Below are 15,705 nucleotides of genomic sequence, written 5' to 3'. Positions count from 1 at the left end.
ACACGTTTTCATAATATTTCCCACACATTGCACAGAATTTCTCTAGTAGGCCAAGCAAACAGTTACCAAGCCTGGATTACAGCCCAGAGCCCCAGACTGCATTGCTTGTGAATACGCAGAAAACCTCCTGTTAAAGGTGCCTTGAAATGCTCCTGGTAATGGTGCTTCATTTAGCTAGAGATTTAATTGTTCAGGCTGTAAATGGGATACTCCTTTTGTGTCTTCTTTTCTTGTTTCTGTATCACTCTAATCTGCCTTTGCACTCGTACAGATTTTTCTTTGCTTAGAACAGCTTTCATTGAAATGCTGATAAAATGTGCCCTTTCTGAGGCAAAACCAGGATGCTTTCAAGGTAAAAAAAAAAAAAAAAAAAAAAAAAGGATAGATAGATTAATTCTGCCAATTAAACTCTAATTATTCTCTGGCCATTCAAGAATAAACTTCTGTTCTCCCTGTCTGATTTCCAGGGTGTAATCTCACTGGGACAGGTATCGCCTTGACATTTGCATCTCTTGAGGTTTATAGGTGGCAGGAAAAGACGGATTCAACTCAGTGTCAAGTTGTGCATGCAAATAACTCTTGCCATCTCCGTGCCCTTCAAAAACCCTCCTCCGATCGTATCGCTAGCAGTCAGACTCTTGAGCCTTGCTGCAGAAAACTGGATGCAGGGTATGGGGGAGACGAGGTCATTTTATAGCTTAGGATCTTCTGAGGGCTGGAGCTCTTCAGGAGTTGGGTCGGTGGCTCAGTTCCTGGCCCTGTATGTTCTCTTTTTCTGCTGCTGACTGTGGTTTCTTGGCCCCTTGCTAATACAGGTGAGCTGGAGTGAGCTAGACGGCAGAAGGAACGTAGTCCCCAAATGTCCCACAATAATCCTGATGTGCCTCTCCGTGTTGCAGCCCTTTCTCTGTTGATCCCTCCGTTGGGACTCTTGGGATTGGCGATGCCATGCAAGTAACGGTGGACTTCCACCCAGAGAAGACTGGTGATTATTCCAGACCCCTGACAGTTCACTATGACACAGGTAAGGTCTGGGCACTGCATGGTGCCCAGTCTCTGCGTCCTTCAAAACAGAGACCTTTCAAAGCAGAAAAATGTTAAGTGCTTTGCAGACTACTTCTACAACCTTTTATTTCAAAACCTCTGTATGTTTCGGTGCTTGAGTGAGCAGGTAAGGGGCAAAGGCTGAGTGTGCCCTTGTTCTGTGTGGCTGTGTGCCGGTCTCTCCCTGGAGGATGCTGGCGTCGGCTGGGTGCTCTCCACCCAGCACCCCCCATGACTGTCATCTGCCATCATTCCCTGTTGTCCCAGTCACCTTAATTCCCTCTCCAGGTGTATCTCCCCTGTCCCGGCTTTGCCTCAAAGAAAAGTGACAAATAGTTGGTGCTTAGGGGACTTTTAAAGTGCATCCCCTCAAGCAGGAATGAGGTTTTTTGGAATGGGGTTTTGCTGGCAGTTGCTGATTCGGAGGCGGGAGGAACCTTGATTCTCCGTTACGGTGTGCATATGCACGTGTGAAGCTTCATTCCTTGGCGGTGCTATGTTTGAAGCGCAACGTGGGAATGCGTGCCTCTGTCAGACTCGCTCCAATGCCGCTGTCTCTTACACATCTGTCCCCTGCACTGCTTCTACGTTGTTTTGGCACAGACCCTTGTTCTTTCTTTTTGCCCTCTCCCACCTGCGTCCCACAGCTCACGACATCAGGACTAATGCAGCCAGGACTTGAGGGCTCTTGGGATTTGGCAGGAAGAGCTCGCTGCCTCCCAAGATAGGTGTAAAATTTATGTTAGGCTAGGAGAAGCTGAGATCAGGCCACAGAAACACCATCAGCTTTAAGCTTCACTCAAGAGTAAGTGGGGAATATCTTTAGGAAAAGGCGTCATGTTAAAATGCTTCTGTCGGCCTTGGCTCAGCAGGGGTATGTTGTGGTGCCGAACGAGACGCTTCCTCAGTTGCATGAAGGCACTTGGCGTGTGTTTCCTCTCGCCTGAGAGGGAGGTTTGGTTTGTCCCTGTTCCTCAGCGTTGGTCCTTGGAAGTGTGGTGTCCTAACCGAGGTGATACTGTGTGCTGCTTTAGCCCGGCAAAGAGCATTTTAGTTGTCTTGGGTTTGTGGAGTTACAAATGCTCCTGTATCTTCCAAATGCTTATGTAGCCTTACGACTTATTTCAGCTTTGTCTAACGTTTTTCAGTTATTGACATATTCACGGAGAATGGTTGATGTTCACTCAGAGGAGCTTATTGTTTTGGGTAACAGTTTCTAGGAAGAGTGACTGAAATATCAGCTAGGGAAGCACAAAAAAGTGCCTTATTTGTACGCCTATACAGAATCTATAGGATAAAATTGAGAGGGCTAGAATTTCTCTGGGGCAGATGAGCAGTGACAGTGGAGATTAGGGCCGTAGGGTTTATACTTTGTGACGGAACAGAATGAGCGAATAATTAGGGCCAGGATCTTTGTGGCTTGCTTTGAAAAACCTGAGAGTCTTGTTCTTACTCAAACAGCTGGTTCCTCCATAGTCGATCTTTGCAAAAGTGATTTGTGTGGGTAGGCCACGGGGATAAACTCTCTGCTGGCTCTGAGATGGGTGTTTTCCCAGGAACACGTGCAGCTCCCTGGGAGATGAACCCAGGATTTCATTCCTGCCTGCCAGTACAACGTTGCAGTTATTTTGAAATAAACTACGAATTGCGAAGGAGAGCAAGGGGATAATGAAGGGATTATCTCTCTAGCTTTGAAGCATACAGGTAAGTGAAAGGCTGCTGAGATTAATTGCTAAAGTGAAGCAGAAACGTTTAATCAATCAGTCTTTCGAGGTGTGGTGCAGAGCTTATTGCAGGAGTAGTGCAGAGCACCAGACAGCGTTCCCTGACCTCGCGCGGCGAGCCCTGGCTAATGTGTCCGGCACCACGGCAGGCTCCCTGTGACGCGCGTACAGAAAGCAGCCGGGTTGCTCTTTCAGAGCCACCAACAGAGTGTTTATTAAGAAACAGAAGTGCTAAGAGCAAAACAGCAGTTTAAGGTGTTGGGAGGCGTTTCCCTCGCTTGGCTGTGTATCAGTACTGACTTGCTCGCAGGCAGCAGTAGTTCTCAATGGATCACACCCTTCTTAGGGTGACTTCCGCAGGATCAGGTGAACATTGCTTAAATTTCTGCTGAAGCTGGGTCAGATCTGTCCCTAGCATTGCTTAAGCAAGCATGGAGCTCTTCCATGTGAACAAGTCACAATTTTTCCCTTAGCGTATGATTTGGTTGATTTAAATTGTGTGTCCTTTGGGCTGGTTAGGAGCACAGGTACTGTCCCCTGGATAGACTGTGTGTGTGGTGGCGGTTCTGTTGCTACAAATTTATGGATGAGCGTGGAGAAAATGTTTGCTGCTATGAGCGTAATGATTTACAATGAAAACTTGTCCTTCGGTGCTTTACGTGCCTAAACTCCTCCTTTTCGCCTGTGTACATGCGTCTGGGTGTGAAAAATCCCAGCTCGTACTGAAATGAGGGTGACTTGGGATGTTCAGGGTTCCAGCATATCCCTGTCCAGCACCTTAACATCAGATTATGGTACTTGAAAGGGTTTCTGAAACCTGCGTGCGAAGCACTCGTACAGCTTTGGAAAAGGTTTCAATACCACTGAAAGTCCTGTCGGTCACTTGGCCTTTCCCAGATGACGTTCAGCCCACCCTGTGTGGACCGTGTGGATGTGGGAGAATAAGTTTATGGAGGTAAGTCCTAGTCTCAACCAAGCCAGCATTCATAAAGTTTCGATATTCTTTCAGCTGTCAAGTCCTGCTCAAGTGAGGTGATGCCCAAGCTGCTTGCCCTGAGTGCTGCTGATTGTACACCAAACCCAGTCTGCTGCAGTAACAACTTTTATTGCAACCTGGCAGCGTAGCACCAGCTTGGTGTGGGAAGGTGAGCTTTGCTCAGGGACACGTGGCTGAGGAGATGCATGACGGGTTTCCAGAGGTGTGCCAGAGGTGCAAAGCAAATCCACCAGTCCAGTGCCATCCAGAAACAATAACGTCTACGGCAGGTGCTCCATGCAGATGGAGAAGGCTGCCAGAGACAGGAGGTGCCGGAGAGATGCTTGGAGTTGTGGAAGGAGAATTGCTTCTCTACTCAGAGCTCCCTAAATGCTGACTCACATTAGGCTCCTGTCTCCAACGAATACTAGTATAGTATGATGGGTGGTCTTCAAGGTGTAGGACCAGATCCTGTGCCTGTATGTGGGTGCCTCCAGTGCCCACTGGCCCTTGTGGCAAGGCGCTACAACACGCTTCTAGCCCAGGGGATCTGTGGTGCGGTATTGAAATTCCTCTGTGCAGTTTTTCCCCATCGGTTGCTGCATCCCTTGGCATCTCTTTGTCAGCACAGAAAACTTCAGTAATTAGCAAAGCACCACTGAGCTTGTGCATGGCTGAGAGGCGCTATATATTGAGATGCTTTTATTGCTGTCAGTAATAAAAGTAACGATGCAGATGGCTCTCTTTCAGTAGCTCTGTGAGCCTAACGCAGAAGCAAAAGCCTGGGGGCAGGATCTCACCCTCTTTGAGGGGAGGATCAGAACCCATACCCATAGGAGTATTTTAGGAGACAGCATACCCAAGAGGAGGCAGCCCTCAAGCAGAACTGCCTATTCCATGGGCTTTCTAAATGTATTGGAATTTAGCTGGGTGGTGATTGCGGTCCTGTTTATACCACGTTGCCCTGATGTGCTGTGTACGGAGCCTTCCCCTCATCCCCCTCGAGTAGTCACCTGCTGGTCCTTGGTGGCCAGGGGACTGGAGCGTGAAGGGGGCACATCCACGTGCCAGCTGGGAAGCAAGTGCTCTGCAGCAGTGCTCCCTTCTCACCTCTCGGTTGCGAGCAGCTTTAAACACTAGAATGATTGCTGCTACAACTACCGAGTAAGGGAGAGGTGACCTGTGTCAAAGCTCTGTGGAGAAGGCCAAAAAGAGAAAAATGTTGAAGTGGTTCAAGGCTGGATGTAAGGGTTTGGATTCAGAGATGCTGGTCCTGCCTTCGTTATTGGGTGATGCTAGGCAAAGTCCCTTCACCTCTCGGGGCCTCTGTCTTCATGCATATAAACCCGTTAATTTCACTGAAGTGATGCAATGCCTGAAAGTCCGTGAGTTTGCTTATCAAATGCTCTGGGATCCTCTGCTGGATGGCAGTGTAGGCAGTGGAGCAGATCTAGTTTGCTTATCCCTGCCAGTCCAAAAGGGAAGGTAAAAAAGAGTGGTGCTGGTAACCTGCAGCTGAATCCCAGCTGCTCTCCCCTTGCCAGCGAAGCACTGCAGTGTGTGCTCCTTCACCTTCATCCATCTCCCCCGAGCACCTCTACGGGAGGAAAAGCCATCTGAGGGTGTTGGTGGGTTGTCCATTAGTCGTGGCAGTAGCTTTGAGCCAGGAGGCTCTCCGGAGGGCTGCTAGCTTTCAAAAACCTCCTCTTAGCTCGTGAGTGTGGCGTAAAACTACCTGCCATGCCAGCAAACAAGTGATAACCTGATCTGCTTGGGACCCCGTGGCGTGGGGTCAGCCCCTTGCTGAGCTGCTCCTGCTGTTCCTCCCCCAGGGCGTTGCTGCTCCTGCGCTTACGCAACAGTCTCTGCAAATTTTATTAAATGATCTGCTTGGTTTGTGTCTCTCCATGGCTGCAGGCGCTGTCGCAGGCTGCAGAAGCAGGAGGAGAATGAGAGGAATTCTTTTCTCAAGCAGTGTGCAATGGACCCCACGCTCCAAGAACGCCTTTCCCTTCTCTCCTGTGCCTTCCAGAACCAGAGGGCAAAGGTGCAAGAAGACCCTATGCTTTTCTCCAGTGATATTTTTGCCATTGAGCCGGTGGTAAGTGATAGCTGAGAACCTCTCTTCCTCCTCCTCCTCCTCCCTGGATGAGGTCACTTGGCAGATACCCGCATCAGCATCTTGATGTGCCGAGAGGGAAGACATGAGGTTTCTAGTGAGGCTGGGAGAGGTTGTTGCAAAAAAGCGTTTCTAAACAGTGAGCTCCTGGCAGGCGGCGAGAGCCTGCCTAAAGCTGAGCTCTGCTGCAAGGGCTGTAAATGAAGGGCACTTCATAAGTGTCCTTACAGTGTTCAGGGGTACTGATTATTATATATAAGGGCAGGCCTTACACGTAGCGTATGGGGATTAACCATGGGCATTAGTTCACCTATTGAAGAATGAAAAGGTCCTCTATGGAAAGGAGGCCAAGTTCAGCCCAAGTTTAATCACGGAAAGACCAATCCCTTCTTATAATCTGGATTTATACCATGTGTGACTCTCCCTCCCAGCATTGTCTGTGAGCCTGCACGCAAGGCTGGCAGGTTTAAACGGACTTTTTGAGTTTCATTGCAGACTTGGAGAAAACTTTTTGCTTTGGTGTTTGCGCAATCAAAACCTCAAGTCCTTCAATGAAACAGAGCCCTGACTCTGAGTATTTGCGTGGTCTGAGATGAAGAATGCCTGCTGCCTGAGCAATGCAAAATCCCTTCTCATCTTGGAGCAAACCCTAGAATAATCCGAGCCTCTTCTTTCTTTTATAGTAGGTGAAACTATTTTATTTTTTTTTTAAGGAAGGGGATCTTGTTCTCTTCTATAGCCCGAATGAGGCTGAGAGCCCCCCATGTCAGCACAGCTGCAGTTTCACACCACTGCAGCTGAGAGCAGCATGATGGGACCAAGAGCCTGTGTCAGAGCAGCAGGGGTATTGCAGAGAGATCACCTGAGCTGTGCCAGCTGCTTTTGGAGCATGTCCCAGGGCTCCTGCTTCATTACAACTGGGCTAGGTCTCCATAACGAGCTTAACCTGCTCTTGGGCTCCTGAAGTGCATTAGGGTGAGGTCCAGCAGCCTGGCTGCCCGCTGAGTCCTGGTGCTCCGTGTAGCGCTGTACGGACCCAGAGTGTAGCCTGGCCTCAAGTCTTGAGTGGAAACCTTTCCTGAATGGCTGTGTTGATGTTACAGTTTGCTTAGGACTGGGTGTAAGTGGGATACTACAGGAGTCGTTCCCCTCCTGTCCTGTTCAGCATTATCAGTCTTTAGATTTCCATTAATTCCATGATTTATGGAACAATGGGTTTCACATTCATAGTTTTGCTGATGTCTGTCTTCCCCCCTGGCGTACGGGTGTCTTCACATCAAATGTTAGTCTTTTTTCCTATCAAATGTAAAATCTAAAAATCCACTGCTGCTGACTTCCACAACCTTCTCCCCGGTGAGAGTCCCGTAACTTCTAGCGTGGACAGAGACCCTTCTTGCAGCGCCGTGTAAATCTGCTGGAGGGGCCCCACCAGAGCTGGGACCTTGCTGCCTCGGACCTCCTGGCCAAAAGCGGCAGCTGCTCTTCCCACCTATCACCTGTGGTGCCTGGGAGCACCCTACAGAAAGAATCAAACCCTTGGAACAAGTGGCTGGAGGTTTCCAGAGGTTAGGAGGCCGCTGGAGGGACGATAGCCTTGGAAAGGCTCTCTGGGCAGGGTGGCTTTGCAGGGTTTGTGCAGCAGCTTTGCTGTGCAAGCGGGCTGTTAGCTGCCAGGTGTTGCTCTCAGTGGAAGCTGCAGCAGGCTGTTTCAGCCTGTATAAGGTTAACTTGCTGATGAAAATAATAAGAAAAAAGAGGAGGAGTGGTTTTGCAGTCAGCCTGTGACCATGAACATTTTGAGCAGCCGTCCAAGCCTGTGGGAAACAAGCTGTTTCTCTGACTTTCTGAGTGCGTCTCAAATTTGATTTATTTTTGCAAAGACGCATGGTATGTCAGCAGAAGCATCTGTGGTAGAAGCCCAGGTGGCTCTCAAAGGACAAAGTCCTTTGCTGCACCTTCCCCACCACAGCTTAGCTGTAAGTCACAGTACAGACACATGGGAGCTGACTCCTTGGAAATGGAAACCAGAGGAAAGGGAGGAAAAGGATTTGTAATCATTGCTCTTACCTTGACAAGTCATCACTGTCTTGTCATTGCCTGGTAGCGACTCCTCAGTGCCACGTGTCAGCTCTGAGCCGATGGAGGTGGTCTTCAAGATGTGCAGGTTACGCAAGTGCTACTGCTGGTGGTGCAGAGGTTGGGCCAGGAGATAACAGCGATATTTGTTCCTGCAATCCTCCACCTCAGCTGAGGTGCCCAGCTGGTCCCCATCCAAATGAGAGGGGACTGCAGAGCACTTTGGGTTTTGGCAGAAGGCGCCATCTCCAGTGGGAGCAATGGTCCATCCCACCGCTCGCTGTGGGTTCGGTTATTTATGGGAAGGGGCAGATACTGGCTTTGGCGTTGCCTTTTCCCTGAGTGCCCTGAACTAACAGGATGCACTTTGGGGAGTCACTTCAGTACTTGTGTTGCCAGCTCTGTCTTTGGGGGTTTTTGTGTGCTTTGAGCAGTGATTTCCTTTCCATGGATCACCTTCTCCCTCCACCAAACAAAGCAGGCCGACAGTTGGTGGTGCCCCACTTTCCAAGACCAGCTTTTTCCTTTTCAGGCTGGTGGAGATGGAGGCGATTCTCATTATTATAGGGGCTGAGGGAGGGGAAATAGGATCTGCATCTATTTACGGTTGGTCTCCTTATTGAGATCACTTCTGTAGTGGTGAGTCATGGTGTGCCGTCCCCTCGGGTATCACGTTGCCGTATGCTGTAGCAAAGCCAGGGCGCAACAGCAGGAGTTTTTGTGCTGGATCATCATACATCCACCGTCTGTATTTTATGCCACCTGCCAGCTGCAGCCTGCCTGAGGCTGACATTAAGCCAGAAGTGTTGCAATATCGTGTTCACAGCACTGCATAGTTGCATTTCTGTCCTGGCAAGCATCCACGGTAGTTTTCCATGATCTGACTCAACTGCCATCTTATGGAGAATATGCTAGCCGCGGCAGACCGCTGGCTCCTGCCGTGTCCCAGGGCTGGTACGCCTATGTAGCAGTAGCCCCAAGGGTGAGTAGTGAAGTGTATCCTTTTAACCAGCAATTCTTTCTTCCCCCTGGGGTAGCAGGAATGTGAGGAACCTTTCCAACAGCCTATTTTCATTTCCCAGGAGAAATAACTCGCAGTATTTTCCAGTTTTATGGTCTGACATACAGCAGTAATGAAGGGAGAAATGACAAAGGTTTCCCAAAATAGTCATGGCCTTAACAATTTTTTTTAGCCGCAGAATAGTAGAATAATGTGTAACTGATGATTTCTTCTTGCCCTCTCTCTTTGAGTCAGTCTGGTGTGTAGCTTCACTGACAATACAGGGAAGCTGATTGTGGATGTACTGACCAAAGTTTCTGTCCAAATACATTGAATCCTGGAGAACGGTGATTTCATGTCAGAGATTTGAGTCTATTAACTGCTGGTGCAGGTTTTCTTGGGAGCGAGGATATGAGTGCAAGGCTCCATCAATAATGCTGCGTTAGGATTGTTGCAGAGAGCTGTGCGGATGCATGTGAATGGATGGGTTGTGTTGCTCGTCCGTAGGCTCGTTTCCTCTGATGCCTTAGAGCAGTCTCCTCTGACTGTGCCTTGGGATCCAGCAGCACCCTGGATGTAGGGAGATATGTCCCTTGCCAGGATCTTATTGCACCACTGACTGGCTTCCTGGAGCATGGCAGGACATCTGGTGAATTATACAGCGTACAGAGAGATCCCAGCAACACTGCAGCAATCACCGTGGTCTCGGTGGTGTTGGGCAAATCATCCCGCTGGGGCCTCGGCCGCTGGGAATAACACCTGCCGGGACCCATTGCCACTCCCTCGCTGTTTGAAGATTTACGCTTGCAGGGTTCTCCCAGGTTCTTGCTGAAGCTGGATTTTTTTTTGTGTAGTGGAAGTTCACCATTTTGGTGTTCGGTTTGGGTTATTTTGAGCCAGGATCACATTCTAGTGTCAGAGAAATGCCACGTGGGCACTGACCCAGCTCCAGTTCTGCTTCCGACAGCAGCGGTGATGCAGGAACGGGAGGAGGCCAGGGCAACTAGGGCTTTGTGTCATGGGCGATGTCTCATACCCCCTGTGGAGACCCGCAGGCAGCCGGAGCAGATTGCAAAGCCCTGATATTCCTCTTCTGCCAGTTGTTGCCTGCAAGCAGAGGGAGGCTTGGACAGTGAGCCCTGGCCGGGGTAGCCAGCTCTGACGGGACCTTGCCTTTGTTTGTGAGCTGGTTTACAGATCTCTTCTGCAATGATGAAGGCAGGCTTGGTTTTCTTTCTTTCTATCTTTGTAACTAAGAATGGAGAAATCCATTTGACTTGCTAAATCTCTTCTGATCTGAGAAAACGTGTTCACATGGCTGTAGTGACACAGGGGTATAAGGGAAGGTTTGGAGGGAAACCGTATCTTTTCTTTAGGTCAGCTGGCACTTCTGAAGAGATCCTTGATATGCTGAAGCCAGCCAGTTTAGGTCCTTTATTATAGCCCTAATTAAAAAAAAAAAAAAAAAAAAAAAAAAAAAAAAAAAAAAAAAAACCAAGCCTTTACCAGGTGCTAGTAAAGGTAAGGGACTTAATTTTTTTCACAGCTGCTTCCAAAGTCTTACACATTTTGTAAGTGTTGTTTGCTCCTTGCTCGTCATTGATGCTCTAAATAAAGGCTTACAGGGCTGTGGTTGAAAACAAGAAATGTAACGTTTGAAGATAAATGGTTTGTTGTCTCCTGTCTTAGGAGGGAGATGTCTGGCCAAATTCTTCAGTTGAAATTTACGTGATCTTCAAACCCCGAGAAGCCAGAGTGTATCAACAGTCTACTGCGACATCTCAGGTACAGCTCCTTTCTCCTCCTCCTGCTACCCACAGCAAAGGCGAGGCACAAATCCTCTTCCAGCCCAGTTGGTTCCCACGGAATTTCTAGTCAGGGCCGGTGGTCAGCAGGGCAGTGCCGGCACCTTCCTGCTGTCCCTGTGGCTCCCAGCTGGTCTGTGCAGAGCCAGGGCTCAGCGCGCCTGGCTCCGACCGCTGATCCCAGAGCAGCCAAAGCAGCGAGCTTTCATACCATGCATTCGTTGTGCTGCAAGGTGTTTGTAAAGGCAGAGAGGCACACAGCAGAAGAGCTTTGGTGGGCGAGCACTAAGCCCCTACAGACCTCCAGGATGAGCCTTTATTACGTGGATGCACCACTGGGCTCCTGAGGCGGTAGGAGCTGAGTGAATCGTGCTCCCTGCCCCTGGGTCACCTCCCGCTCTCCAGGCACTGCCAGACCGTAGGTGGCTGAGCCCTGCTGAGCGCAGGGTGTCTGTGAAAGTGCCACACGTGTGCTGCTGTCCCTGCGTGGGAATCGTCACCTCGTGGCTCAAGTCTATGCTTCATCTGGGTGGCGTGTTACAGGGCTCGCTGTCCTCAGCAGGGTGAGCACCCTCCCCAGAAGTCAGAGTGCGAGCAGTCTGCTAGACAAGCTTTATGCTCCTCCCGACTTACAGGAGTGCTGTCAGGTCTTTTTCTGGGAGCGGTTATCACTGACCCACCGAGTTATGCCGCCTTTGCCCTTACAGAGGTGATGGCCTTGCTGTGCTGGCACGGGGCAGGGAATGCTTGCAGCAAGCTCCGTGGTTCAGGTTACCTTGTCCTTCCTCTCCGTCCGTGTGCTGCTGCTTGAGGTGTTTTTCAAGAGTGGGAGGTCCCTGTCAGATTTCCATCCAGGGAACACTCTGGGTTTCCCCATCTAAGAGGAAGGAGGTGCGAGGCCCGTGTTCCCCAGCAGCCAGGCTCCCGTTCTGGAGGGTGCTGAGATCACTAACCCAGCTGCTTCGAGCCATTCCTTACTGCTCCAAGCTGACAGATACAAAGGCCATGAAACAGCTTTTTATTTATACGGTAACTGCGCAGGGTTTACTTGGCAAATGCCACCTACAGTAATTAACCAGGGCTCGTGTTAACAAACCGCCTTCCTGGCCGCCAGCTGCAGTTGTTAGAGCTGTGGAAGGAAAGGATTGATTTAAAAAGTTGCTCCCAAGGGAATCCTGGCTCAGCGCTGTGCTCCTGGCCCTGGGATTTTTGCTCTGGTGGTGGGGCTGTCCATTGCTTTGCTGTAGGGATCTCCAAGGGTTGTGCCTGGAGAGTTTTTGTTGTTGTTGTGGCAGAGAAATAGGAAAATTACTTACATGCAACCTGGGAGTTACAGGAAACAGAGCTGGGCAAGCGATCGGTGTTTAGAAAGAGGAGCCTGCTCTGGAAAAACCCTCGTGGTCCCTCAGGAGATCTGAACTCTTCCATGGGCCCCTTGGGAGAGGACCTCAAGGAGGTCACCTACCCCCCATCCCTCACAAAACAGAGCTGAGCCGCTGTATCGTCAGGGTGGAAACTGTCCCAGGGTGCAAAAAGAGTTTAAAGAAGAAACCAGTGATCTTTAACTAGGGAGTCATTAATTTTGCTTCTTGACGACTCTGAGCAGTGTGACTGCCTTCCTCGTGCATTTGCATGCCAGTCACAGATCCCTTTGGAGGACGATTTGCAGACAGTGTGTGCCCCTTGCAGGGAATATTTAGAAGCTTTGCCCTAGTGCAGCACTGTGAAATGTGCAGTTGGATCTCAAGCCCCACGGGGAAGTGGCTGGCCTCCACGTTTTTTTGCAGTTGCCTCCATAAATTGCTTAGCCGAACACTTCTGGATCAGGTGATTTACAGAGCTCATCAGCACTGTGCAACTTGCAAAGCCAGCAGTTAAGAAGTGGTTTGAAATTTGTTTTGTTTAAGCTCAAAATGAACTTTCTTAGTTATTCATGCAAATAAAGCCATGGCTCTTGAGTGCTGGAAGGAAGCACATGGTGGGGGGGCTCAGTCACCTAAAATTCTTTTTTTTTGTTGTTTTTTTCTGGATATGGAAATGTACTGGGTTTCGTCTGATTTCTTCCAAAACCCATTTCTAAGCCACTTTTGCAGGGAGAAGTAAAATCCTAAATGCTGATCACTCCTTCACCTTGCCGTGTCCTACATCGTGTAAAACTGGATCTCTGTGTTGATGTGGTTGGATGAGAATCACATTCAAAACCAATCTCAAAACCTGGGGACGTTCTGTGGGCAAAAAAATGAGTGCCAGAAAGCAGCAGAAGTTAGGGACCTGGGACCAGTTCTGTGCTGTTGGGCCACCCACACCCCTATTTCTTTGAATGCCGAGTTGTAATCCCTCCATGACGTGCCAAGGTGTTAACCCGACTGAGATCCGAATTCTCACTCCACAGAACCAGGTGTGGCTTTGGGACTGAGGACAAGGAGGCTGCGGCCCCTCCATGCCCTGGTCCATGTGCTCTGGGACATGCTGCGGTGGGAGCATCACACGGTCCCAGCCCGGGGTACCCAGGCCTTGGGCAGCGGCTGGGTGCTCCTGGAAGCCCCAGCTGCTAGCGAGGAGCAGGACATACTCTCTTTTTTCTTTCTTTTTCTCTCGGCTGTCCTGAATGGTCTGTATTTTACTCTGCTCCTCCTCCTTTCAGGAGAGCACTCTCTGAGGTTCACCTGGAAGGAGAGAGCGTAAAACTCCCAGGGTTTCCTAAAGTTCCAGCATCAATGTAGGGGCAGAAGAAAGGATAGCTTCCGCAGACCTTCCAGGAGAGGCTGAGGGCCTGCTGCAGAAGGGAAAGAATGGCCCCTAATTTTTTTTGATGATAGTGGCCATGGGACATGCCTCACCCATGATTATGGACAAAACTTGTCCCTTGGAAATCTTTGTCATTTCCTAAGAGCTCTGATGGTTTAGAATGTCAAGTTTTTAATGAAAATTAAGCCACATATGATGCAAGATGGAAAAATCTTCTGAACAGCAAGCACCCAGTACTGCCTCTTTTCGGGTGTCTGTGCAATAGAAGTACACAGCCCTCTGATGCGTGCCTGAGCTGTGAAGTGTAACTCATCTCTGCTGTCAGCTGGGCTTCGGCTGGATCCACTTAAAACCCACTGAATTCAGCAAAAGCTCCCTAGCTCTTCCTTTCTGGCTTTGGACGTGATCAAACATCCCCGTGCCACGGTTGCAAGCCCAAAGTCAGGGATCACTGAAAAGGCTGTTCCAGGAGGGTTTTTTCCGAGTTGTGATCTAGTCACACGTGGGCTGCTCTTTGCAATAAGAAGTTGGTTTGGACATTCTGGAATGACTAAGCAGCAGACTTTTATAAAAAAAGAAACCAACTTTCAGTCCCTAAGCTTTAGTTAATGGTGGGTGTCACACAAAAGGAGCTCAAAGGGTAGAGGCATAGTTTTGCACAAAAGCCACAGTGACGGTTGTGTACAACTTCTGGGGCTTTCTTCTGCTCCTTGTGCTACTCGCTTTCCGTACAAGAGTAGAATGGGATGGCAGGGTGACCTAAGCCAAAATCTGAGCTAGAATTCAGGCACTTTAGGCTGCTCCAGTGGTTCAGGAAAGCCTTCAGACTGAAAGATCCTGCACTATGCCATCTTAGCAGACTTAAGGAAGAAAATGAGCATCTTGGAGTTCAGCTGTAAGCCTTGTGGTCTCAGTTGCCTTTGCAGCAAGGGGTATGTGTGTTAGCAGTACACTTAGAGCTTATCTGGTTTCAGTAGCGAGGAGGCTGGTTTTCCGTAACTGCTCGGCATGCTTCAGGTGGGGCGTCTTTACAAAGCTGAGCTCTTGGTTTGATGGTGGGAACAGGTGAGTGCTGCTCTCTGGAGACCGTAAAGCCCTGTCTTAACAAGGCGCTGCTGCAGGCGGTGAGCCCTGGAGCGCCCCGGTACGGAGCCCTACGTTAGGCACAGGTGGTGGCTGAGATGCTCTGCCTGCTTGAGGCAGCGCTCGGGTGCGCGCGTCGCTGTCAGCAGGCTGCTGGGGTATCGCTGTCAGCAGGCTGCTTTGCCTTGCTTGGGCTCATACTTCTCAGCTCCTGTGCGGTCGTCTTCGATTGCAGCGATACAGACAGCAGATTTTTCTCTCCGGCTCTGTTTTGTGAGCTTTGTGCCTTCTCTGAATGGATTTCAAAGCTCGTTTAAGTGCATGGGAAGGAATTCAGAAATCATGTTTTATACGCAGCATCACTTTCTGAGGGTGCAAACTGATTGCTAAGTTACAAACCAGCCCAAGGGCTCCATCAGAAGTTAGAAACCAGCCGCAAATATTCTGTGTAAATCTTCTCGCAGAGCACCTAGTGCTGGTGCCACCCAGCCCGGAGTCAGGGACTAGCACTGAGGCTGCCTGGAAAATCCAGGCGAACCGAAGGAATTCTGTACTGACATGGCAACCTCTCCCCAGGCCGTGAGACCAGGCTGCCCCTGCACATCAAAGGGAGCAGCATAGGGCCCCAGCTCCGCTTCAGCTTTGACCAGCTGGACATCGGGAAGGTTTCTGTTGGATCAGCCCACAGCTATGAGGTGAGCAGTGGGGCTTGCTGGGGTTGGGGTGGATCCTGATGGCCCCTGGGGCAGCAGTGAGCTTTGTGGACCTGCTGGATTTCTGGCAACACAGGCAGTTATGTGCATGGATTATTTGATGTAAGTTAAATGTGGGAGTTTTTGCAGAATCTGGATAGTTTTGATGGAGTCTGAAAGGTGCGTATGTTGTCCACAAAGCCCCGATCCCTGCGTTTTGGCAACCTCCCTTTGAGATCAGCTGGGAGGCTTCGTGCAGAAAATCCAGCCCTTGACACATGAAAGCAACACCGGCTCAAAAAGGTCAGGGGCTTTTGTTTCAGCCCTAGATGATGCACCCAGGTTTCAGCACCCTGGTACCCTGGCGGTGAAAAAGCAGCTGGAACAAACGTGTTGTGTTCCGACTCGAGTCCGTTGCAAACACCTTTCAGTGAAGCG

At 49.8% G+C, this 15,705-nt stretch overlaps 1 pseudogene; it reads left to right on the top strand.

Annotated features, from left to right (window-relative positions):
- LOC121082299 overlaps positions 1-15,270 on the top strand; it is a 35,536-nt pseudogene extending 20,266 nt beyond the window's left edge.
- The last annotated feature ends 435 nt before the right edge of the window (positions 15,271-15,705 follow it).

The sequence above is a fragment of the Falco naumanni genome, unplaced genomic scaffold, assembly GCF_017639655.2.
Source record: "Falco naumanni isolate bFalNau1 unplaced genomic scaffold, bFalNau1.pat scaffold_62_arrow_pat_ctg1, whole genome shotgun sequence".
NCBI lineage: Eukaryota > Metazoa > Chordata > Aves > Falconiformes > Falconidae > Falco > Falco naumanni.
The sequence above is the reverse complement of the archived record's forward strand: the minus strand, read 5'-3'. Positions and strand labels throughout refer to the sequence as shown.